Here is a 26733-nt window from a genome sequence, read left to right as displayed (position 1 = left end):
AAAGAAAGAAAGAAAGAAAGAAAGAAAGAAAGAAAGAAAGAAAGAAAAAGAAAGGGAGGAAAGAAGGAAGGAAAGAAGGAAGGAAGGAAGGGAGAGAGAAGGGGAGGGAGGAAGGAAGGAAGGAGGGAAGGAAGGAAGAAAAGAAGGGGAAAAAAGTCCCTGCCGTCCAGGAGCTTAAATTCTAATGAGAAAGTTAACTTGTACATAAACAGACACATATCGACTAGATGGAAGATAACTTTGAAGAGAAGGCATTAGCAATTGGTGGGACCAGAAAAAGCCTTCTGGAAGACATGGTGCCAAAGCTGAATTTTGAGAGATGCTAGAAATTCTTCAGGAAGGGTAGAAGGTGAGGAGGGAGAATGTTCCAAGCATGGAAGTTATCCCATACAAAGGCACAGAATCAGGAATGGAGCATCACGCATGAAAAACAGAAAGCAAACCAATATGGCTAAACCATGAAGGGAGGAATATGTAAACAGACTGAGAATATAGGAAGGGTCCAGGTGGTAAAGAGCCACATGGGCAGAATTTGTGAATTAAATTACTTTGCATGTGCTCAGTCCATGGTCAGTCTATGTTACAACCACACTGCCTGGATTCACATTTAGTCCAAATAGTGATTAAGCTCTCTTCACATTTCTCTTCAAGCATCCCAGAGCACCCCTCCCCCTCCTCCTGTGGATTAAATTATTATCTATGCAGTTGATCCCCAGTTGTGATGTCTCTTCTAAGCTCTCTAGTGCCATATCAACACCTATTATTGGGCATTTTAAATTGGATGTCCTGTAGGAATCTCAGACAAAATACATTATCCTTTACCTCAAATCCTCACTTCTGAACTTTCTTTTTTGACTGTCCAGGGCACCAACATCCTTCCAGTGAGCCAGGTTAATAAACTTCGTGTCATCCTTGACCCCTCACTCTCACTCACTACATAAATCCAATCACTTGCTAGATCTTCTTTGCTCTCTCCACAACAATATTGGAAACATTCCCTTCTCTTTTCTCACAAAACTATCACTGTACTTTAGGTTCTCATTATCTATTGCCTAGATTATTGCAATTGCCTCCTAATCAGTTTCTCTGCCCAAGTCTCTCCTCACTACCATCCATCCTCCAAACTGCTGCCAAAATAATTTATTTAAAGGCAGGTCTAAACATTTCAACCCCATATCCAATAAATTCTAGTGGCAACTTGGACCTTTCCTATCTTTCCTATCCTCTTACATATTATTCTCTTCCACATGCTCTACAGTCTAGCCATACTGTCCTGATTCCTGTACCTCATACATAATGTCCCATATCCATCTCAGTACCTTTGTTCTGGATAGCTCCAGTGTCTGAATGCTCTGCCTCCTGCATCTCTCAATGCTCAGCTCTAGCAGCACCTCTTCCATTAAGGCTTTTTCTGCCCCTCTCCCCAGTTGCTAGTGACTCACTCATCTCTATGATTACTTTCCATCTACTCTATATGTATCTTGTAATATACCTATTTATGAACAACTTGCCTTCTGTATCGGCAAGTTTTCTTTCTCTTTTCTTTTTTTAAAAAATTTCTCCAGTTCTTTACACAGTGCCTAACACATGAATATCATCCCTTATTAAATGCTTGGGGATTAATTGATTGATTGTTGCTGACTTGACACCCTAAGGAAAAGGGTACTGGCAACATCAGCTTTAGCTAGAGTTCTGTAGGTTAATAGGATTGAAAGGACAATGGACTGTGACTGAATGTATACAATGTCCTCAGACACTTACTAGCTTTGTGATCCTGGGAAAGTCATTTAACCTCTGTTTGCCTCAGTTTCCTCAACTGTAAAATAAAGATAATAATAGCATCTTCTTCAAAAGGTTTTTGTGAAGATCAAATAAGATAATATTTGTAAAACAGTTTAGCACAGTACCTGGCACAGTAGGTACTATATAAATGCTTATTCCTCCACTCACCACCCAGCCAACTACATTCCATTTCTAGGGGACTCAGTTTGGTATGTACAGAAAATCCATGTTCTATCCTTTCATGCTAGAGCCATGTCAGTTCAATAAAATATTCCAATCAATCCAGGCTTTGTTATTCAGTTGTTATTTTTCAGTCATGTCTGACTCTTTGTGACCCCATTTGGGGTATTCTTGGAGTGGTTTACTATTTCCTTCTCCAGCTCCTTTTACAGATGAGGAAATTGAGGAAAAGAGGGTTAAGTGACTTACCCAGGGTTACACAGCTAGTAAGTATCTAATGCCAGATTTGAATTCACAAAGATAAGTCTTCCTGACTCCAGGCCCAGGACTCTGCTGTGCCACCTGCCTTCCCTGGATTCCTCTAAGTTACTCCAAAAAATCTGGAAGACTATGTAGTAGGGAGGGTGAGGAAAATGGTGGCAAGGAAATAGCACAAAGCCTTTTGTAAGGTGAAAATAGTACATACACGTGAATTGTTATTATCCATCCTTATCATATTACAATAAGGGAGAAATAGGGTACGTATGCATGCATGTCTATAAGAGCATTCAAATTAAGAGATTGGTGAAATGTGAGTGGCTAGCTGGGCCTTGTTCTTATTTTCTAAACCAAGCAGAACTAAAAACTGACCTACATACCAAGCATTTATCTTCCCTATTGGCATGCATTAAAAATAAGATCGTTGCCTGAGAGCATCTGGGTACCCAACAAAAATGAAAAAGACAGTACAAATTCAGTCTATCCCCAGATTTCCTGTAGACAGTCAGGCAGAGTTCCCTAGGAGATTCCTAGGCAAAAACATCATGTTCTCCATGACAACCTGTCCTATTAAGAGAAATAATACTGATGGCTTTCCCTCTTTTAAAGAGGAAAGGATATTTAAAATAGCTCATGCTCCTACTAAAGAAGTCTTATCTGATAAACTGTCACTTATGAAAAGAATCTTGGGGGTTGAGATGAGGAAGGGGAGCATTCCAGGCATAGGAGATAACCAGTGAAAATGCCCAGAGCTGAGAGAAGGAATATCTTGTTCATGGAAAATCAAGGAGACCAGCAAGGAATACATGTTGGGGAGTAAGGTGTCAGAAGACTGGAAAAAGGGAGATGGTGTTAGGGAGCCATTGGAATTTATTGAGTATAAGAGTGACATGGTTGGAGATGCTTCAGGAAATTCACTTTGGAAACAGAATGGAGGATGAATTAGACTCATGTCAGCCAGATTAACCAGCAGGGCATTACAATAGTCCAGGCATGAAGTGATGAGGATCTACAACAAAGTATTGGAAGTATCAGGAAAGAAATGGGCGTATTTAAGAGATGTTGCAAAGGTGAAATCAAAGGCATTGGCAACAGATTGTATATGAGATGTGAAACAAAGTAAGGAGTCCAGGACGATACCTAGGTTGTGAGTATAGTGGTACCTTCAACAGTAAGGGAGAAGTTTGGAAGGGGAAAGGGTTTAGGAGAAAAGATAATGAGCTCATTGTTGGATATGGTTCATTTCAGATGTGTACTAGACATTCAACTTAATATGTCTGAGAGGCAGTTGGAGAAGTGAGATTAGGGATCAACAGAAAGGTTAAGTCTGGCTAAATAGATTTGAGCATCATCAGTATAGAGATGAAAATTAAGAGCTGATGAGATTACCAGGTGGAGTAGTATAGAGGAGTACATGGGGTGGTCAAGAGGACTAGTCATTCTGGTGTGAGGGCTTGCCAAGGTCTGCTAAGTCACCTTTGGTGTCCAACCAGTCACCCAACTCTCACCTCCAAGAAGCTGTAATTTGTCCAACAGTCACCCTGATAAAACCTTCTAAGCAGGCAGGCTAAACTGGGTTAAGGGTAGTTGACAATTTCAATGAGTTAGGAGCATATCTACCCCAAACACGTGAAGACGTTCCCCAGCAGAATGAGTGGATCAGAACAATTTGTTCCAACAACCATGAAGGCAGCCAAAGCACGTGCTGTGGAATGCTTAGAGCTTGATCAGACATTGAAGACACCAAGGTCATTGACCACATCCTGTTGTCTTGACTTTGTCCTGCCACTGAACTTAAATGACTCTGGAAGAGAGAGTGAGGCTGATGACTTTGTGCAACTCTGCCTCACTTGAATCCAAGTCAAGACATCTTCCCATGATGTCATTGATCCTTTTCAAAAATAAAGAACAAACAGCAATGTCTTACTACCTAACCTTGTTCTTTGTCCTCATAGTAATCTTCATCCTTTCCATCATTCAGTTTTTAACAAGTCCATCACCCCTACATTGGTCACATGCTCCTCTTTACCTTATCTTGACCACTGGCAAACCAGTTCAATTCTGGTTTAGAATCAGGATCCCCTGTCCATTTTTTCCATTGCCAATGGCACTCTGCCATAACCCTAACAATGCATTATCCCTCCTTTGCTCTTATTCACATGCTGTTAAATGGCATTGACAAAAATCACAAAGTTGGTCCACTACAAAAATTTATGTTATCTAATCTCAACTAGGCCATTACTGCAGCAAGTCGATTACACTATTCTTCCTCAATCAATTTTATATCCTACTGTCCACAATGAGTATTTTAAACACTCTTATCTCTCTTCCATGACATCCCTTAGCCTCACCCTTTTAGTTGAGTATCTGGCTTCATACGCACATACAAAAGAAAAAAATGAGGTTATTATATCAATGTTAAATATTATTATATCTAGTTATATATCGTTACCATGTATTTTTATATTATATTACATACGTATAAATGAGCTTCTTCTTTTTCCCTTCTCCCCATTTCACATATTTAGATATTCTCCCCCATTACCTCCTTCTCCATTCCAGTATTGGATGAAGAAGTGACCCTTCTCCTTGCCAAGACCAATCCCTCTACAAGCACCTTTGATCTCATCACCTTCTGTCTTCTCCCAAACATTACCCCGTCATCATTATCACTTTCTCTAATCTTCAATCTTTCCCTATATACTGGCTTTTTTTTCTCCTGCCTACAAAAATGCCTAAGTCTCCTCTCATACTTAAAAAACCTCCTTTTGATTAGAGCATCTACACTAGCTATTATTCCATATTTTTCCTCCTCTTCTTGGCTACCTTTCTTGAGAAAACCAGCTACACTTAGTATCTCTGTCTCTTCTCATCTCACTCTTTTGTCTTAACCCTTGGTTTCTGAACTCATCATTCGTATGAAACTTCCTCATCCAAATTCACCAATATTCTCTTAATTAACAAATCTAATAACCATTTCTCATTTTTTTTCTATCTACAACATTAAACACTGATGATCCACCTTCTCCTGGATAACATCTCTTCTCAGATTCTTATGACACTGTTCTTTTCTGGTTCTCCTCCTTCCTAATAACTGCTCTTCCTCAGAATATTTTGCTGGATCTTTATCCGTGTCATGCCCCCTAATAGTGAGTGTCTCAGAATGCTCAATCCTGGACCCTCTTCTCTTTCCTCTCCATACTATCCCACTTGGTGAACTCCGTGCCCATGGCTTCAATTATGATCTCAATGTAGAAAATTCATAAACCTATTTATTCAGCCTGTGGAAGCAAACAAAGTCCCCTTCACACCTCCTTCTGTATTTTAAAAATATTAAGAAAGCATTTTAAAATTATTCCAATCTGAAACTTTTGGACTAACCTGAAAAAAAGGAAATCAGTCATTATTTAAGCATCAATTCTACTCCTCTCTCTCCAGGAAGGATTCCTCTCTGAAATAATTAGGGTAGGGCTTGACTAAGGCAAGGTGTCCTTGATATATCCACCTAAAGTAGCTAAATGAATAAGTAGATCACACCCTGCAGAGAAGGAAAAAGCTTCTGATTACTTCACTTAATGGAAGCATTTCTTTTATTGACCTTTTATAGGTGTAAAGAATCCTTGAAGAGAATGGTCAGAGGAATTAAATGGTTTTAGGAAAATTATTTTTAAAGAGTATGCTGAAAATTAAGATTGTTTTTGCATTTGACGAAGCAAACTATTGACTGAAATGTTGCCCAGACTCTGGACCCTTGGCTGAAATATTCAAGAAGCCTATAAATTAGGACTTCAAAAGTACTTGCATTAGAGAAATGTCCAAGGGCATGAAGGGACTCTGTCAATCTTAACATTTTTCTCTAATCAGAAAATCACTTAAGTTAGAATAATTAAAATTAATAAAAATTCTTTCTGATGTACTTATGTCTACAACAGGGAGTACAGTAAAATTTTTCTTTCACAAAGCCTATTTTCTGTCATAAGCTCCAGAATTGAGCATCCTATAGGCATCTACAACTTAACATGTACAAAAGAGAATTCGTTATCTCTCCCCTAAAGGCTTACCCTCTTCCCAATTTTCCTATTACTGTCAAGAAAATTAACATCTTCTCAATCATCCTAACTCCCACTCTCATCACATCTCATCCTTTAAGTCCCAACTAAAATATCTTCAGCAGGAAGCCTTCTCTAACCTCTCTTAATTCCAGTGTTCTCCCTGTTTTAATTATTTCCTATTTATTCTGTATATAGTTTGCTATGTGTGTGTTTGTTTGCATGTTGTTTCTCTCATTAGATTGAAAGTTCCTTGAGGGCAGGAACTGTCTTTTGCTTTTTTTGTGTGTGTCCCCAGTGCTAATCAGAGTAGGCACTTAGTAAATGTTTATTGAATTAAATCACCCTACATAGTCAATCCATTGTTAAATCTTGTTGTTTCTACCTTCACAATATTTTTCCTATTTGTACCCTTCTCTCCTCTTACATAGCCACCACCATAGTTATCACCTCTCACCTGGACAAAGGCAATAAGCACCTAATGGGCCCTGCCCTGTGTCTTTTCCTACTCCAATCCATCTTCCATTCAGCTGCCAAAATGATTTTACTAAAGCTTGGTTCTAACTCTGTCAATCTCTTTCTCAGTAAATTCCATTGAGTGCTTATAACCTGCAGTATCAAACATAAAACCCTCAATTTGTCATGTAATACTCATCATAAGTTGAACCTGTCTCACCTTTCAAATTTTCTTATACTTTACTCCTTTTCACACATGCTATAATCCAGCCACAAGAGACTACTTACTGTTTCTCACAAACAACATTGCATCCTTCCTCTTTTCCTTTGCTCAAACTTTCCTCCACATCTAGAATGCACTCCCTCGCCTCTCCATCTTACCTTTTTTGGCTTCCTTCAAGGCTCTGCTCAAATCTAATTTTCTGCAGAAGCCTTTTCCTGTTTGCCCTCTCTCCACCAAACCCGTTCTCTATTGCCCTCCCTTCTGAGCCTACCTTCCATCTGTTTTGTATATATCTTAGATGTATGTTGTTATTTTCCTATTTATCTCCTCTATTAGAATTTCATATACTTAAGGGCAGGTATGTCTTTATGTCTCCAACACTTAACAAAATGTCTTTAAACAAGCAAATGCTTGTTTAATAAAATGCTTGTGAAATGATTGACACTTACTGGCTCTATAACCTTAGACAAATCACCTAATCTATCAGTACTCTAGGCAACTTTCTAGGATTATAAATTATTGTTATTCTTGTTGTTGTTGTACAGAGGCTAACCAACCTTTTTATAAGATGTTTCTTTATCCAAGAATTCCCTATATTAATGAAATCACAGGTCTAGTCCCTAGTCCTATCCTCTACTGATATTTTTTGTTTTATATTGCCTTCATTTCTGTGGGTATCCCTAACCCTTCCTCTATCCCAGAGAGTCATCCCTTGTATCAAAAGGAAATAAATAAATAAAAGTGAAAGAAAAAAAAACATTTCAGCAAAACTAACCACAAATCAACTGAATCTGACTGTAAATACAATGTTATCCTTGAATAGCCCCCATCTTCTGCAAAAAAAAAAAGGAAGAGAGCGCATTTTTCTCATGTCTTCTTTGGCCATAAACTTAGTCATTATAATTACATAATGTTTAATTTCACTTTTTCTTTGTATCACAAATATTATGAAGGGTAAAACAGAGAGGGAACTAGAAACTGAACTGAATTTTAAAACTGAATTTTAAAAGGAGCCACACCAATTAAATTCAGTAAGGCTATTTAACATGCCATTGGTAAATTCAACAAGGATGACAAAAAGCCAGATGTCTTCAAACATGTCATAATTGAACATGATGGCTACTGTTTGTTCCATTGCAATTATTGCTCTCTACAGAACAACACTCTTCCCAGAAAACTAGCTGTAAAAAAAAACACCTTTCCCCGACCCCTTGACTTCTACTATGAAGTCAAAGAAATGTTCATGTCAAAAGATGAAATTGTCTTAAAAATAAAGATACACCTAACTGAAAATATTTCATTTTAGCTAGGAAGGAGTGAAGATGGTAGCCAAACATCCATATGTATTCCATGTAATCTATTATTAAAAATATTAATGAACTTTGAACTACCGTGTTAGTTCTAAGACATTCTCTCACTCCCACACCATTTAACAAGACCATGAGATTTTCTCTCATATTTAACAGTATCCAGGTTCAGTACTTGAAGTTCCAAGAATTTAACTTCCTTTCTTTATTTTTTCCCTGGGTGTTTACCATGCCTAATAGAGCTAGGCTTCAATAATTCATTTTTGCCAGTTGGTGACACCATCTGTTGTACCATACTCTGCCTTCATGGTGTACTGATATCCTTTTTTATTTTGACTTTTTTGTTGTCTTCGGGTTGTTGTTTTTTTCATTTCAAACTGTGATTTCATCAAAGTGGGTAATTCTATGTGTGGAAACTCCTTCCACCAATGCAAATTAGTAATTCAACTTTAACTTATAGGCTAGGAGGTACCAAGAGTTGAAATGACTTGTCATCTTCAAACAACTAGAATATCAGACGTAGGACTCCAACTCAGCTCTTCTTCATTCCCGCTATCTACTATACCACACTTCTTTCAACTGACATGTGCTCCTGTTTTACCCATATTAGGGCATAGGAATTGGATCTGTTGTTTCATTGGTATAAAGACCTCCAGAATGAGGAAACTTCTTCCACCAGTGCAGTACAGTGACTTCTTGTTTTGGAGAGTTGCCTAGTACAGTTGGTTGGCTGATGTCCTTCGTTTTACAAGAGGCCCAAAATGATGTCATCATGTACGAGTCAAGTTGCAATGTGTACAAGTACGGCTGATTAGACCAATAGTCTAGTATACTGAGAGAGAGAAGGAAAGGAAGGAAACAAGTGTTTATTAAGCACTTACTATGAACCAAGCACTATGCTAAATACTTAACAAAAATACATCCCGGGATGTGGGAGTATTAAGAGGTTGGGTGACTTTCCTATGGTCACACAGCCACTATATGTCAGAGATAGGACTTATACCCAGGTGTTCCTGGTTCCAAGGCTAACTCTCTGCATCACCTCTAACCATGCTACCCCTCTGGGTATTAAAGACAAAATTCAAAGTGCCTATGCTCTTAAGGAATTTATATTCTATAATGGGATGCATGCATACCTGGGGTGGCAAGGGTTCTGGATTCTCTGGATACTAACCCCTATTATAAGTTTGACATCTTGGCAGATTCACTTATTTCCTGTGAAAGAAACCTTTACTGTTTATCTTCTGCAACTATTCCTCCTCCAGGTCAGCTGCTTCTAACAATCAAGTCCAGAACTGCAGCACAGAGATCCAGATTCAGCTGCTCAGCCCGTCCTGCTGCTGGTATCCCTCATCTCACTACCAGGGTGGTGAAGAGGATACAAGCAAGAATATACAATAAGTATTTTGAGCTCTTTAAGGGAAAAAAAGTATTCTATGTAAAAACAAAATAACACTGGTATTTGTTGCTGTTGTTCAGAATTTCAGTCGTTGTCCACCCCTTTGACCACATTTTGAGTGTTCTTGGTAAAGATACCAGAGTGGTTTGCCATTTCAGACTTACAAATGAAAATTAAAGTCATATCTTACCTAGCCTTGACATCCTCTGGCCTCCTTTTCTGGAAGTGAAACTAGGAAGCTCTTACCTGATGAACAGAGAGGTACATAAGTAGTGGCAAAAACACTGAACTGACTCTATTTCAAAGCCTACCACTTGTTCGATATGTGACTTTATCACTTCCCTCTACTGGGCCTTAGTTTTCTCACCTATAAAATGAGGAAATTGGACATACTCGCTTTGATTTGAGTTAGATCACCTGGGAATCAGATCTTAGTTTTGCCATGAGTTACCTGGGTGACCATACTGGGTGACTACAAGCTCTCTAGGTTTTACTTTTCTCTTTACTCTTCTGTAAAATGAAGACTAGATGAGCTCCAAGTTGTCTTTCCACTCTAAACTTATGATCCAGTGGCCCAATGAACCAGTGGCCTGGGATAGGCCACTTAAATTCTCTTAGCCTCAGTTTCCTCTTTTGGAAAATGAGTTGGATTAACTAGGTGATACAGTAGATAGAACATTGGGCTTGAAATCAGAAAGACTCATCAAATCAGGCCTCAGACACTTACTAGCTATGTGACCCTGGGCAAGTCACTTAACCCAGTTTGCCTCAGTTTCCTCATCTGTAAAATGGCAAACCCTTCCAGTATCTTTGCCAAGAAAAACACGAAATGGGGTCATGAAGAGTTAGACACAACTGAAAGCAATGAACAACAACAAAATTTTCTAACTCTAAAACCCAAGATCTGACAATGCTATGACTTCAGGTCTCCAAATCTCAGAGTTTGCTCTTGGTAATTCTGAGGCTCCAATGTTGAATTTTAGTGCTAACGTCCTGAATGAAATGAATACATTTGTAACACACTCCAGAACTTCTTACATGTATCTCAGTTTTGGCTGTTAGACTTTTTCCGGAGAAGAGAAAGGGAGACTTACTTTTGTTTTTTAAAGTGCTTTTATAACGTGTCTGAGTTTGTCTTTTAACAAACCAGATGTAAAGGGGGAGGATGTAATAATGAGGACAGGGAAAAATGAATCAAAGTGAATGGAGGAACATGTATAACCAGGTAAGGTCCCTTGTCATTTAGGTTTGGGAGGAGGGAAAAACTACATGGCTAACCATGTTTTCAGTAATTACAAAACCTTGACTTTATGTGCTATCGAGATGGGCTCCCTCTTAGTTTGTACAATGCCATATCCCTTCCTGGTACTACATACATCAGAACCGAAGCCATTGTCAGGCTTCACTGTGATTAGGGAACATTCAATTTCATTGAAATTACGGCCATCAGAAACAGTTGCTATATTATTATAGGAAAGTTGTTAGGAATAGGCCCTCAATAAAATTTACATAATTACAAGGCTGACATTTGCAAAGATATAATCCTAAAGATTGACTCAGAAACAATCAAGCATTTCCACAATGCCAGACTTTGAATCACTTTGCCTACTCTCATTTTAGAGAAGTAGAACTGATTACTCTGTGGTTTGCCGTCTATGGATAACAGAGTAACAGAGTGTCTGTTTCAAAACTCCTTTGGCAATGTATGTTTTTTCTTCTTAATTTGAATTATCTGGTCAGAGACTGATCAAACCACATCAGATGAAAGAACAGTAGGTCCCTGATCAACTCAGGAATAGTTCCTTAGTGAAGGATGCCCAACACTCTCCTAAGGAGTATTAGTGATATTATTATCTTCACAGATTTAGAACTCAAGACACATTGGGAGTCGTTTAGTTATAGACTCATATAAACATAGATTTAGAGCTAGAAGGAATCTCATAACCTGTCTATTCCAAATCCCTCATTTTACAAATGAGGAAACTGAAGAACGTAGAAATTAAGTGATTTACCCAAGGTCATAGAGTTTCCAAGCCTTTGATTTTGTCAATTATGAAACTGAGTCTCAGAGAAGGGTAGGTAACTTGCTCAGGGTCACTTGACAGAGTCAGGATTTGAACCCAGGTCCTCTGACTACGGATCTGGTGCTCTTTCCATTGTGCAAGTCTGCCTGCTATAGGGGCCAAGGTGGAATGTAACAGACTACTTTAATTAAGAATGGTAATGTTGGTTATGATAACCCTTTGTAGTTCAATATTTTTTGCTGGGAGTACACTGGAGAGGAATGTGTCTGCCTGAGCAAAATGTCAAAACCCCAGAACTCTGGGTACTGGGTACCTAATATATTCCAGGGTAATAGAGATAGTAAGGCAGCACCATATGTCCATTGCAAAATCTAGGCAGACATTTGGGAATAGAAATGTTTTTTTCTTTTAAAAGAGAAAAGGGAAAATGTTAATCCTCTCTGGTTGGGGAAAACCACCCACAGGGATTGTTGCTGTTATTGTTACTGCTGCTGCCACTCGTGATGCTTCTTTGTTCTCAAAGAAGATCAATGACATCATGAGGGCCACCTCTTGACTTGCTGGTGAATTGTATATGAGTGGAGCAAAGTTGCACAAAGTTGTCAGCCTTACCTGAAGAACAGCAACAACACACTGACTGCCATTGCTATAGCTAGGCAGCACAATGGATAGAGGCTGAACCTAAAGTCAGAAAGACCTGAGTTCAAATGTGGCCTCAGGTCCTAGCTGTGTGTCCTGGTCAAGTCACTGAACTTAAGCTGTCTGCCTCCATTTCCCTACCTCCCAGGGCTGATGTGAGGATTGAATGAGAATATTTATAAAGTGCTTAGCACAGTGCCAGGCACACAGTACTTAATAAATTCTTGTTTCCTTCCTTTTGCCTTTCTATCTTCCTTTCTTCCTACCTTCCTTTCTTCTTACCTTTCTTTCTTCTTCCCTTCCTCCATCCCTTCTTACCTTCCTTCCTTAACTTCTTGTCTTAACTTCTTTACTTCTTGTCTTCCTTTCTTCTTACCTTCCTTACTTCTTTCCTTCTTACCTTCCTTCTCATTTCTTTCCTTCCTTACTTCTTACCTTCTTTCCTTCCTTTTTACTTTCCTGCTTTCTTTCCTATGGGTACTACTGAGTGGAAGGAGAAAAGATGTACAAATTGCTTCAGCAGTCATGTGTGGAATCAGGGAATTATAGGAATAAATCTCTAAGGTGATGTGCCTACAGTTGTATTGTGAAGAGCTTTTAAGGGCTTTTGATGTTAATCTAGCTCAAAGCCCAGAGCTGGGTAGACATCCCCATAAAGTATTTAGGGACTAAATTAATAGACATAGGATAAATGACAAAAGGACATTCTAGAAGAGTGTAAACTCCTTGAGGGAAAGGACTTTGTCACTTTTCATCTTTGCATCTCTGGTACTTATTACAGTGTTTTGAACATACTAGATGTCTAACAAAATTTTCTTGAATCAATGAATGATTAACCAAGGTCAGTGCATATGATTAGATTGTGATAAATTTATGGGAAAGGAAAAATGAGAAAAGCATCAAGTTATACACTGACATTGTTTTCTTTGAGAAATTACTTCCATGTTAAAAGTTTATGTTCATTTGTTTTTTAATAAAAATTTCTATTTTGGTAGGAGGTCATAATTAAGACAATGCTACTCATCTGGTGTCAGTGCATTATAATCAAGGGTAAAGTGACAGAGCAGCTAGGTGGTGCAATGGATAGAGTGCCTATCTTGGAGCGAGGAAGATTTGTGAGTTCAACTCTGGCCTTAGACCCTTACTAGCTGGGTGACCCTGGGCAAGTCACTTGACCCTGTTTGCCTCAGTATCTTCATACATAAAATAGTTTAGAGAAGTAAATGGCAAATCACTCCAGTATCTTTGTCACAAAAACCCCAAATAAGAAGAGTCAGACATGACTGAAAAACAACAGCAAATTGATGACAATAATATCACAGATACACATGGCAAAAAACATGCTAAGACAAATTGTTTTTTTCTGTTAGTTTACCAAGTGGTTCTCATTAGCAATTTCTAATCCAGAATCATGGAAATATTTTGCATGATATCAAGTCTTGCCATCTTGGAATAATGTCAATGATGTGAGTCTCAATTTTTACTTTTATCATTAGTCATATCTATAAACTTGTACTAAGAAACCTAGTGCATCTATGAATAAATGTTCTACTCATCTGTATTGTGTCATAGATTCATAGGAGCTAGAGTTGGAAAGAACCTAAGACATCATTTAGGGTAACTCCAACATTTTAAGGATAAAGAATCTGAGATTCAAAGAGAAGTGTTTTGCCCCAGGTCACGTGAGTAGGAAGTGGCAAAGCTGGAATCCAAACCCAGGTCTTTTGGTTCCACACCCAGGATTCTTTCCTGGATTCTTCTATACCCAGCTTTCTCAAGAACCTCAGATAGTATTTTAAAATGCATAGGTTAAAAGTAAAATGAAAGGCCATAGCAAGTGCTCAATAAATCCATCTCGAGCAATTGATTTTTAAAGGAGCCTATGTTTCTATGTCTCATTTGTCTCTGCATACAACAGCTATTTTTAATTCCATTTATCAAGCTGCTATTTATATATCAATTTACAGTTTACAAAACACTTCACAAACATATAAACATTCATTTGACTTTATAGAAAGATTTGAATTTTATCAATAACAGCTCATGTTTATACAGAACTTTATGTTGAACAAAGCACTTCCATAAATGCCTCAAAGTACAAAGTACAAATATGGCTATTACCATTTTACAGAAGAGGTAATTGAGATCCAGAGAGTGAAGTGACCTACAAACTGTCACAAGCCAGTAAATGTCTTCTGACTCCAAGTTATTGTTCTTGTTTTTTGATTAAGGCCTGCTTTCTTATCTCTCCCAAAACATTAGGAAAATGGTCTATAAATCTATTTAGGGCTGCATGATTGAAGCATGAAAAGATAACTTTTTTTTACAGTGATCCATATCTTGATGATCATATCACTGAGAGATATAGAAAATATAAGATTCCCGTTATGTCTATTTTCTATTGATTTTTTAAAAAGCATTTGATTCAGTAGAACAAAATGCAGCCTTGGAGGTTCTTGAGACCAGATATTTCCCTTCTATATATTAAAATTACAAGAGATTCTACCATCAGAGCAGTTATGGTGATGACATTGCTCAGCAATGTGCTAAGCATTGACATTGATCAATGTGTAATGTGGGGAGACATATGCTCACTTAAGATATTCATAGAAAATGTCTTGGGAAGATGTCTTATGCAAAGTCCAAACAAAAGAGAGATTCCCCACTGACGGGAAGGTTCTTCAAATGCTGTTATTTGCACATGACACTGTATTAATTATACTGAGGCCCAGGACCCTTAAGAGTTTCCTTGTTTAATCCATATGATTGTCAAAGAGATTGATGTCTAGCTAGTGATGCAAGAAAAACAAAATGATTGAAAAGTGAATTTTGCCCATACCATGATATACAGCTGGATGTGCAGGCCATTGCATTAGTCCATCAAGATGCATAGGTCAAACAGATGTCCCCAATGAAAAATTGTCTTTTTACCATCTCTACCCTGCCCCACCCCCAGAAGTGAACAAGAGGAGAAGGAGGCTGTGTCATATTTAAGAAACTGCACCATGATTCAGGGTTCCCATGTTTCTCGTTGCCACAAGTACCCACCTTTTTAAACAGAGGCATGCTTTTGCTGATATTGTGTGGTTATGAAACAGGAACATCATATCCTTGCATTAAAAGCAATCCAAAGAACAATGGAAATATGTATAATAGGTAAAGATGTGCTTGAGAAGGGGCATAAAAGCCATTATTTAAGCCATGTCTGACCAAGATAGGAAGTAGGCTGATTATGTAACATGAATGGGAGGCAATAGGGAAACAATCGAAGTAATACATTGGTTCACCTTAGAAAGAATCAGAGAAGGTTTATACTTTTGGTGGATCCTCTGGAGAGGTCTTATGGAAAGATGTAGATCATAGAAACAAGGATTTAGAATTGGAAGGGGTCTTAGCGATCATTTAGTTCCACTCTGTCATTTTATAAATGAGGAAAAGAGGGTCCAAGAATGGTTAGATGACTTGTCTAAGGTTATATAGCCAGTAATTGGGTAAGGTAGAATTCAAAATGAGCTCCTCTGACTCCAAGAATTATATATGATGAGAAGGCATGAAGGAGTCATATCATCTGACCCTGTGGAGGAAATAACCATGCTGGAAAAATCATGGATCCATCAAAATGGCAAGAACTGATGTATTGTTTAAAATACCCCACTTTTAAAATACCGTTTGAAAAACACTTCAGTACAATTGTTATGCCTTTTGTAGTATATTTAGAACAGCTGTAGGTAAAGAAAAAAAGAAAGAAAAAAATTATGGTAAAATTCAAAGAAATAAAACTGTTACCTCTGGGAATTTCTACACATATGACAAGTAATATGTGAGTAGAATATCTGCCTTTATGAAATTTTGCCCTCACTTTTATGTTTTTCTATAAAGATCATTTTTTAAAATGATCTAGAAAAGGATGAGCAGCTCAGCTGTTTTAGAACCAACAAAATTCTGTTCATTCTTTCCAAGATCAAATGATGTAGGGACATGAACCTGTTAAAGTACCTGCTTTAATATAGAAGAGACAATAAAGAGAAGTTGAATTTTGCAAGCCTTTTGGAACTAAATTAGGGAAGAAGACTATGGTATTTAAAATTGGCCTCCAAAGAAGCTAAATTATTTAAGCTCTTAAATGCATAAAGAAAAGCTGACGTTATATAAAATATCTTTTTAAAAATCTTCAGTATATAATAACACAATTTTCAACTCCCTAGAAACTATAATAGAGATGCTTCACTAGATTGGAATTAATAGAAAGTCTTGGTAAATGCATTAATAACTGAAACCTTGTCATCAATACTCTTAACTTTAAGCTATGTATCAAGTAAAACTTTTAAGTTTGAAACAGATGACAAGATTCTTTTAGTCATGGTCAAGTTGAATCTGAAACTGTCTTAATTTCGGTAGAAAGAGATTTCTTTCCCCCTTCTAGCAGCTTGATTTGAAAGTTGCCCCCCTTGAAAAGCCTTGTATAAATTATAAGGAAATAACCCTTTGAAGCAGGGAGGGAGGAGAGATGGTGGGCAACCTAGTGAGTAGATAAAGTGGGGGATGTGTGGAAGAGGTTGGTCGCTGAAGGAAAATGTCAACATCTGTCTGTCACTGTGCAGCTCTTGGCCAATTATAATTTTTTCTGCTTCTGTAAACCCCAATCACACAATGCCACTAAGTCCTATCCTTTGTTACCCAGAACATTTCCCACCACTGTTTCACCTCTGATATGCTAATAGAGAAACTGTGGGTTTTGTGTTGCTGAAAGGGATCTTTGGGCATATTCACTGGGTCAACAATCCCAACTTCTGCACAGGGACTCAGCCTGCTGTGTGAGAAGTCCTACTTCCATGAGGTCTCCCCCATCTCCTTTTTCTGTCCTCTGTGTATGTGTGTGTCTGTGTGTTTTAGAAAGAGGAATTAACCATCTGGCTGCTTGTCCTCCAGACAAATGTGCTGAACCAATTATTACATAACAGTAAAAAGAACAGGCACCTTTAGTACTCTCGAGTTGCAACAGATTGGTTACTTTGGGGAGAAGTCACTCAACCCAATTTTGCCAGTCAGAAAGATGACCGACAGCACTAGCACGCAAGCAAGCTCTGTTGAAATAAATTTGTGCAAGAAGCCTTGAATCTATGGCACTTAGTGCTAGATGTAAATCTATCCAGTGTGACTACCAAGGTTTAAAAATATCTTGGGTAGGCGTCCAGAATCATAAGGCAGCATAATTACAAAACATTAACTTGCAGAATTACTTTCTCCTCACATCAATGGATGAAAAGGAAACATATTAGGATGCTCCCCTGCCCCAAATTGTGTCTCCTTTAAGATTTTCATCATTATCGGGGCTGTCTACCAAAAAAATTAAAGTTTACATTTTAGGACTTCAAAAGAATTTCTTTTTTTCATTCAAATAATTTAAAATTCTTAAAGCTTCTGCCTGGTTTTCATTCTCAAAGCAGAAGGGCCCCATTGTCTTCTGGCAGCTTGATTTGATCCACTCTGTAGGTTTTTGTAAAAGCTTGAACAGTATTTTAGTGCATTTTTTAACTTTCCCCTTTTTTATCATGCAACCGATGATCATCAACAAATAAGAACATCTCAATTTACAAAAAAGAACAGAAAAGAGAATTATGTATGAAATTAAATTTCTATCATATAGTTTGGTTTTTAAGCATATATTAAATTCAACATTGTAATAACAAAATTACCTTTCTTCTCTGTCATCTTCTGAACTTCCTTTTGGTCTTCTGTGCATTTTTTTAGACATCTAATTGATGTTCTTTTCCTTTCCCCTGCCCCAACATTATTATCATTACCTACCACATCCACCCTATCACAACTACCATAAACCCTTCCCTGGAAACAAGTAAATTTAGCTTCCATATTGCTTTGGAAGTGTTAATTTAGAAGTTTTAACTAGAGTTGGACAGTGAACGTTTCAATTTTTCATTGCCTAGACAAACCATCACTAGGGTAGGATGATAAAGGCTTTGTCTCAGGGTACCAAAATTTACCAGGTACTAAGACTATATTTTCTTTAGTAGCATAGAAATAACTGTATTTAACATCTAGTTAACAAGAATCATTAGTTAAATAGAAATTTACCAGATGCTTCCTCCCTTCTCCTAGTGTTCTTAAATGAGGCTTCTGAGTCTGGTCCCATCTTTTTCCTCTCACCTTCCACTCACCTCTTCACAGTATCACAGGGTCTCCACTGACAAGAACCTACCTTCCAGAGACTCTCCCCCAATTAGGCCTTGTGTCCAAAGATCTCTGCTCAACCCCAAATGAATTTGTCTTTAAAAATTTATTTGTGGGAACATTTCATGGTGCTTACCTTAAAAATGGAGCTGGCTGAGTGCCATCATAATTGCTAGGTAAGGCTCTATTGCCTAATACAAGCACACTGTTTACAATATTTTTCCAGTGTAATTAAATTATAGTATGACATCTTCAAAATTACAAATCAAGGTTTGATTTATTGTTTTGTTGATTTCTAGACTTAAGAGCATGGTGGAAAACTGTTGATAATACAGATTAAACTTAAAAGCGTATCCTAAATATTTTGGAGAGCCAGTTGTTAAACATTCATCTGCCCATCACTACATATGTCACTCATTACATCAAAGTTAAAGCTTGTAGGGATAGTAGAAATCCTCTTTTCCAGCTGATAAGGAGTTTGAATATCACTAGCTTCCTATTTCCCAAGCTGAAGGCATAAAGGGCTGGATCAGAAACCCCATAGCCAAGGGTAGGACCTCTGCCTTCTCCTCCTACACCAGGGCCATGACTAGGGGCCTTCTCCAACTACTTGTCCCTTTAGCTCTTTCCTCTTGGAACACGTGACATATAAGGGAAATTGTTGCCTCTTCTTATACTGTACCTTGGAACCCCAAACCTCACTCAAACTATACCAGACAGAGGGGAAGTCTGTGAGATAGGGAAAGGCTAATAAAAATAATAATGATAACAACCAACTTTACATGATGCTTTAAAGTTTGCAGAGCACTTTACAAATATTATCTTCTTTTAGCCTCACAACAACTTTTCTACATGAGGTGGGATTTAAGCTGAGTGTTTTTAAAAAAATTTATTTTATTTTTAATTTATGGAATAAAAAGCATTTTTATAACATAATATAATATTTTTAAAAGATGATTACACATGAGACTGAAAATCTATTATGCACAACTTGCTATTCCTTTTAAGTATATAATAAAGTTATCATGTAAATTTCCTTTTTCTTTTTTCTTCCCTCCTCCCTCAGCCTAGAGATGACTACCATTAAACACACTCACATACACACACACACACACACACACACACACACACACGCATATAATTCTATACATACTTCTATTTATCAGTTCTTTCTCTTGATAGAGATAGCATCTTCATATGTCCTTTGTAGTTAATTTGGTTTTATTGGTTAGAGAAATGCAAAATAAAACAGCCTTGAGATATCATTTTATACCTATCAGATTGGCTAAAATGATTGAAGGGGAAAGTGACAAATGTTGGAAGGGATGTGGAAAAATTGAAGCACTAATTCATTGTTGGTAGAATTGTGAACTGATCCAACCATTTTGGAGAGCAATCTGGAATAACGCCCAAAGAGTTATTAAACTGCCTGCTCTATACCCTTTGACCCAGCCATACCAGTAGTAGGTCCATTCCCAAAGATGATTAAAGAAAAAGGAAAAGAAGTTTTATGTTCTAAAATATTTATAGCAACTCCCTTTGTTGTGGCAAAGAACTGGAAATTGCGGGGGTGCCCATCATTTGGGGAATGGTTTAACAAGTGGTGGTATATGATTGTGATGGAATAGTACTGTGCTGTAAACTAAGTCTTAAAGGAAGCTAGAAATTCTAGTAGGGGTAAATAGGGAGAATATTTCAGGGATGGGTGACATCCAGTGCAAAGCCACAGTGAAGAAGGATGGGGCATCTACGGTGTGGAACAAGTAGGCTGGTATAACTAGGTCATAGAGTATGGGGAAGAGGGGAAGAAGAAAAGTATGGAGTGAGAAGACTGAAAATGAATTTAGAGGTCAACTGGGGAAGAGTTTTAAATGCCAAACAGAGCAGTTTATATTTAATTCTAGAGGTAATAGGAGCCATTGGAGTTTATTGAATATGGGAAGTTAAACTCTGCATTTTGAAATTTCAGGAGAAAGGCATTATAGAAATATAACTAAAAAAACAAATCAATGCAAAGTCATGGTGTTGATTCTTTGTGCTGCTTATAAAGAGACCATAGGAATCTGGGGGGTTTTTGTGATTCTTACAAAGGTTATATTCAAGTAATAATGTCATTTGAAGATTTAACTCAGCTTATGATAATTTTTACACCACCTCTCCCTCCCTCCCAGTTTTCTATTGATTTCATTTCTTCAACAAATATTTATTGAACTTCTGATACATGCAAAGCATTGTGCTAGGCACTGTGGGAGATACAAAAGAGACATGACCCCTGCCCTCAAGGATCCTTATTCTTGTGATTCAGATGTAAAGACCACTTTAATAATTATTTATATTTGCATAGCATTTTCAAGTTTACAAAGTACTTCTCTTACAATTACTGTATGAGGTGAACAGTGTAAATATTATCTCCATCGTACAGATGAACAAATAGAGTGAGGCTCAGAGAGGTTAAATAATTTGCCCATGGTCATGTGGCAAGTAAGTGGTAGATATGGAATCCAAATCCAGGTCTCCTGAGACCAGTGCCCTTCCCCTGATAGTGTGGTGCTTCTTAATATCTGTAAGTTCTTACTGATGAATAAAACATTCTATTGCTAGAATAGCACAATAGATCCTTTCTACAAGCCATCTTCTGTATGTTCTTTGTCTTGTGACATTTATTTTTAACCAACATGAGAGATGAAGAATGTGTTTATGTATAGTAGATTTTCCTCCTATCACTCCCATTCCCTCTGTAATAATAAACCCAAAGGCTAGAAACTTAAAATGAACTTTACCTCCACTCTGGCAGAATCCGTTAGTCCTCAGCTGTCTGCAACCTGGATAATGAATGGCAGATGTTCTTACCCTAAAACAGATGTCATCATTTTCCTTAGGAGATAACTTGTGGGATTTTGCTATTACAAATGCAAAAGATCATATCTTATTTAAGATGGGTAATTTGGGGAAAGCATCTAGAATATTTTGTTTCCTTCTATTTAAAAAATATATATCTATTTAGAATATTAGAATTTTAACTTTGTCATGCATTTTTTTATACTCTGGCAATGCATTCTGAAAATAACATTTAATTACAATTCTAAGTTTCTTTGCATAATACAACTTATCAATAAATATTAGAAATATAAATATTTGTCACATGAATGAATTAATGCAATTTGAAAAAAGTTCTTTCTGTCACACATTTTGGGACATCTAAATTCTGCACTTAAGTTCTACTCTGCATCACTCTCATTTCTCTTCCCAGTTTTTCCTCTACTTCTCTTACTTGTTTCTCAAAATCCTTTCTGAGCTCTTCCATGACCTGGGACCAATTCATATTTTTCTTGGAGGCTTTGGACTTTGTTGTCTTCTTCTGGTTGTATGTTTTGATCTTCTTTGTTACCAAAGAAAGATTCTATGGTCTGACTTTTTTTGTATAGTTTGCTCATGATCCCAGCTAATTACTTGAGTTATAAACTCTTTGTTAAGGTAGGGGTCTGCTTCCAGTGTGGAGAATGTACTGTCCCAAGCTTCCAGGGTTTTGTGCAGCTGTTTTCAGAGATACTTCTAGGGACCTGTAAATTTTCAGTTCTTCCAAGGTGGTATGATCAAGGGCGAGGGGTTTACACCTTTCCTGGCCTGGGCTCTAGTCTATGAGTGACCACAAACACTCTTTTCTGCCTTGGAACTGTGAGGAGGATTCCCATTGCACCACCACTACAAGCTCCACCACTCCAGCACTCCTCCTTGCCCAGGACCACAACCCAGAACTGTGACCCAGATCCAAGCACAGGCAAAGCAAGAAAATCCTGCCTCAGCACCGGCAAAGAGATCCCTGCAATCCCACTCTGATCAGCCACTCGATTCCCCTTCCATCTCTGGGCCAAGAGCTCCAGAAGCAGCCATCATCGTGGGAGTGTGCTGGGACTGGAGGTGACCAAGCTCCTCCCTCATCGCAGTCATAGACTTTTCCCACTGACCTTCTAAGCTCTTTTTGGTGTTCATGGTTTGAGAAGTCTGAAAACCACCACAGTCTTCTGAGGCCTGCTCCAGCTTCACTGAGGCCTGTTTTGCCTGTGTGCCCATGCTGAACTGCATTCCTCTCCCCACCCGACCTTTCCAATCAACCATCCAGATTGTCTTGGGCTGGAAATTTGCTTCACTCTGTCTTTTTGTGGGTTCTGTTGCTTTAGAATTTGTTTACAGTCATTTTTTACAGCTATTTGGAAGGGTTTGAGGGAGAGCTCAAGCAAGTCACTGCTTTTGCTCTGCCATCTTGGCTCTGCCCCTTAAGTTCTACTCTGTTGCTATAAAGAAGATCCTTGGTTCTCAAAGCCTATGCCTGTGGAACCTAGGCTTAAACGATTTTAAAATATTGGCCCAGGATAGATCTGATAATGTTATCTGTGAGACCAGGAAAAAGTCACTTATCCATTTCAGTTTCTTCACCTGTAAAATGGGAAGATTGGACAAGATGGTTTCTGAGGTCCCTTCCAACTCTAATTCTATGATACTATGCTATGATTGAATGTGTGTAGGTCCAGTCTACACTTATACAGACTGTCCTCCATGCCTGGGATGCATTCCATCCTCACTTCTACCACTTAGAATTCCTAGCATCCTTAAAGGCTCAGCTAAAATATTACCTTAAACCCTTCACGAATCTTCTAAGTTGCTAAGAACTCTATTTTCTCTAATACTGCTTTGTGTGTACTTTGTGGACAATTAAGTGGATAAAGCACCAGGTCTGGAGTCAGGAAGACCTGGGCTCAAATCAAGTTTCAGACACTTGTTAGCTGTGTGACCCTGGGAAAGTCAATTAACCCAGTTTGCCTCAATTTCCTCATCTGTAAAATGAGCTGGAGAAGGAAATGGCAAACCACTCCTGTATCTTTGGCAAGAAAACCCCAAATGGGATCATGGAGAGTTGGACACAATTGAAACAACTGAACAACAAAATCTATTCTGAATATATTTTGTTTTCACTTATTTGTGTATGTGTCAATCCCCAAGTATAATGTAGGCTTCTTGAAGTCAAGAACTGGTTTCGGTTTTGTCTTTGTGTCACCTCACATAGTGTCTGACATGTAGCAGATTCTCAATAAATGCTTATTGAATTAATGTCTTTTGTTCAAGGACCAACCTTGCTCTTTTTAGAACTGTTCACTTTCAGAATTTGGGCCACCAAGTAATAAAGTTTTTATACAGAACATAGATTAAGAAGGTTGTGATTTACTCCAGGGGACGGAATAATCCTATGGATAAGGTTACAAGTAAGTGATGTCATATTGTTGATTGGAAGTCCTATACTGAGCTGTTCTGCATTTTTAGAAAAAGACTCCAAGTGGTCCAAGTCCTGATTCTGATCTGTTTAGATTACTTCAGTTTATCCTGTAAATGGGATGGGACATGGGAAGGATATCATTCTTCAGAGGATAAACATTTTCACAGGTTAGAGAGAGCCACCCAAACCCATTTGCTACAGATTCTTTAATCAAGTATAGATACCAAAAGGGATTCTCAATCAATTCTTCTTACACTTGTTTCATATGTGTTTAACAGCTTGGAATTAATCAGAGGCCTTTGTCCCCATCCCTGACCAGCAATGTACAGCTCTACATTGGAAGCCTTTGATCCACATTTCTCTAGGTAACTTTGAAACCTTAGCTGTACAATTTTGCTAATACGTTTTAACAAGGGTTTGCTTAACTACAAATTTGTTAAGAGGGGCATGCTTTGTCTAGGGTTCTTTAAACCCAAAGCCTCCTATTTCTTTCTCATGCTGCTTGGCAGGAATTTATTAGGCTCTGTACTACAGTTTAGGTTCCCCTTATTAAATTGCTACTGAGACACTGAAATTTCCTCCTCCATAGAAGCACAAGGGGAGATTGACAAGAGAGCATTTAGTAATGCATAGCAGCCTTGTTAACAAGAGCATTTTGGCTATAGCTTCCAGTGATACTTTCTTATATGTTCTTTTGTCCTGAATGTGGCAGAGCTCCTGGCCCAACACCAAAAGAGCAGGAATATATAAACTACAAATGGTTCCAAGATTAAGCAATGTTGATCTTCTACTCTTACTCATTAATCAAAGAATGTCCCACTTTAATTTTGATGATGTGGAGAGAGAGTATGTAGAAATTCAAACTAGATTATGCAGTGATTCAATCAACTCTTTTATACCAATAAAACAAGGTGATTCTGTACTGTTAACTTTAAGAAAATAGGATAAGCTGTCATTGCCAGAAAGACTACACTACTCTTTGTTATCTATGCCAAGTACTTTAAAAGGGACTGTTTTCTTGACCAATAGAATGCTATGATACATGGAAAGTTACTAAATTATTTCTTCCCATCACACAAATACCCACAAATACATGAAGGGGATAAGACCTCATGGAGGCAGATCAGTGATTTTGTTGCTGGCAAGAACGCAAGAGAAAATGTGGCCAATTTTTCCCTGCCCCTCCAGTCTCGGTAACTGAAGTTGCTTGGGTAGTGATTTGCTTAGTCCATAAATGACACAGAAAGGAATTTTCTATCAAAAAAAGGACTGAATTCACTGATGGAATCCAAAGGGTTTTGATTTTGAAGACACAAGTAAAATGCTTGAAGTTCTGTGGCTAGCTACCCGGGAGGTCGCTGGCTAGGATACGCATTATTAAAGAGCTAAAGATAGAGACTTTCCTGCAATATAACTAATAAGCTGATAGAGTCCTCCCCTACAGCAAGAAACAGCATCATAGCTGAAATAGTGGCAGAAAAGAATAGTACCAGCTTAATATAAATGTCTGGCAGAAAGGAGAAGACTCCCAGCAAAGAGCAGCATGATGACATTGTCAGAAGATATCAATGACTCAGTAACACTAGGGGTATGGGCCACACATGTTCCCTGACCACATGAAGTCATCACACATATGCTTTACAATGGGTGTTCCCTGGCCAGGACAATTCCCTCTATGCATGGCAGGAGGGAGAAGAGGAGGGTAGAATAGGAGGGGAAGGCAGGAAGCATACTCTTGGGTGACTTCTATCCTCTTAGAAGTAAAGGAACAGAACTTAAAGTTATTAAGAGGGCAAATGAGACACAGACAAACTCCTTTTCTTCTTTCTTACATTACGCATCACTTGTGGAGTTAAATGGGTTGTGTGATCAAAAGTATGGCATGTCTTGATACAAGAATAGCCCCTTAGATCCTCTCAAATTATGTTTCCAGAAAACTATCCCAAGTTTGAGGTACTTTGTGGGTCATCATTCACTTAAAATCATAGTTCTTGAGTCCTTTCAGACATATTTCCTTAAACTAGACCAATCAAGAGACACATAAGTTCAAAAAAAAGGACATTAAATTAAACAGTAGAGCAAAATAGGTGACAAAAAGTCTCTTCTGCCATGCATATTGTGTATAATCTAACATAAGTTACCATACCACTAGTAGAGAAAGGAGAGGAAATAGATAGAGAACTAGGCAATCCAAGTAGGGGAAATACATAGGAAATGTGCACAGAGGGAATATACATGAAGGAACACACATAGGAGGGCTCATGTGGGGAGCATATGTGATGAAGGGACATGTATAGAGCAGTGTACATGAAGAGAACATAGTCCAGTTGTCTGGCTATAGAGGCAACTGTATTCTTATTCAGGAATTCTTATTCAGAAATAATTCCAACATTAGAAATGAGTGACTTCCTCTCTGAGTTAAGTACAACCCATGAAATAGATTTACAAAGATCAGAGACAGGGGTCCCTCCTTTCATAGTGCTTGCTGTCTAAAAGGAGGGATAAAATATTAACTACAGTACAAGGCAGAATGTAAGAAGTGAAAAGGAGTGATCCAAATAAGGAGTCATCTAGATGACTATGGGTCCCTTTGAGCTTGATATCTAGTATCCCAAGTAAGAGAAGTCCTGAGATCCCCTCAGATGTTGGAATCCCTCTCCCACTACTCTATTCACTAGAACACCACAGCTTGTACTGCACCAGGTTTCAAACCTTAATTTGTGTCCAAGAAGCAACTACTGAGCTCCCAATTTTCCACTGACTATACATTTTCACTAGCTGCTCCCCCTTGCGTGGAATGTTCTCCATCCTTACCTCCACATTTTCTTCATGCCTAGAATATTCTCCATCCTCACCTATACCTCCAGGCTTCCTTCAAGTATTGAGAAGAATTGAGATAAATAGATAGATAGATAGATAGATAGATAGATAGATAGATAGATAGATAGATAGATAGAT

The 26733-nt window shown here is 38.0% G+C and overlaps 1 long non-coding RNA gene across 2 annotated transcripts in view; it reads right to left on the bottom strand.

Annotated features, from left to right (window-relative positions):
- Positions 1-8711: 8711 nt before the first annotated feature.
- LOC114022946 overlaps positions 8712-26733 on the bottom strand; it is a 26505-nt gene continuing 8483 nt past the window's right edge. Inside the window, exons 2-5 of one of the 2 annotated variants that reach the window (XR_003566725.1) lie at positions 21287-21357; positions 9845-9900; positions 9430-9613; positions 8712-9087 (exon numbers count right to left, since the gene is read on the bottom strand). This is a non-coding gene — a long non-coding RNA (uncharacterized LOC114022946). The remainder of the gene's footprint in view (positions 9088-9429; positions 9614-9844; positions 9901-21286; positions 21358-26733) is intronic. The other variant, XR_003566726.1, reaches the window with a different exon arrangement.

This window comes from Vombatus ursinus, unplaced genomic scaffold, assembly GCF_900497805.2.
Source record: "Vombatus ursinus unplaced genomic scaffold, bare-nosed wombat genome assembly UNPS02014814.1, whole genome shotgun sequence".
Classification (NCBI taxonomy): domain Eukaryota; kingdom Metazoa; phylum Chordata; class Mammalia; order Diprotodontia; family Vombatidae; genus Vombatus; species Vombatus ursinus.
The sequence above is the reverse complement of the archived record's forward strand: the minus strand, read 5'-3'. Positions and strand labels throughout refer to the sequence as shown.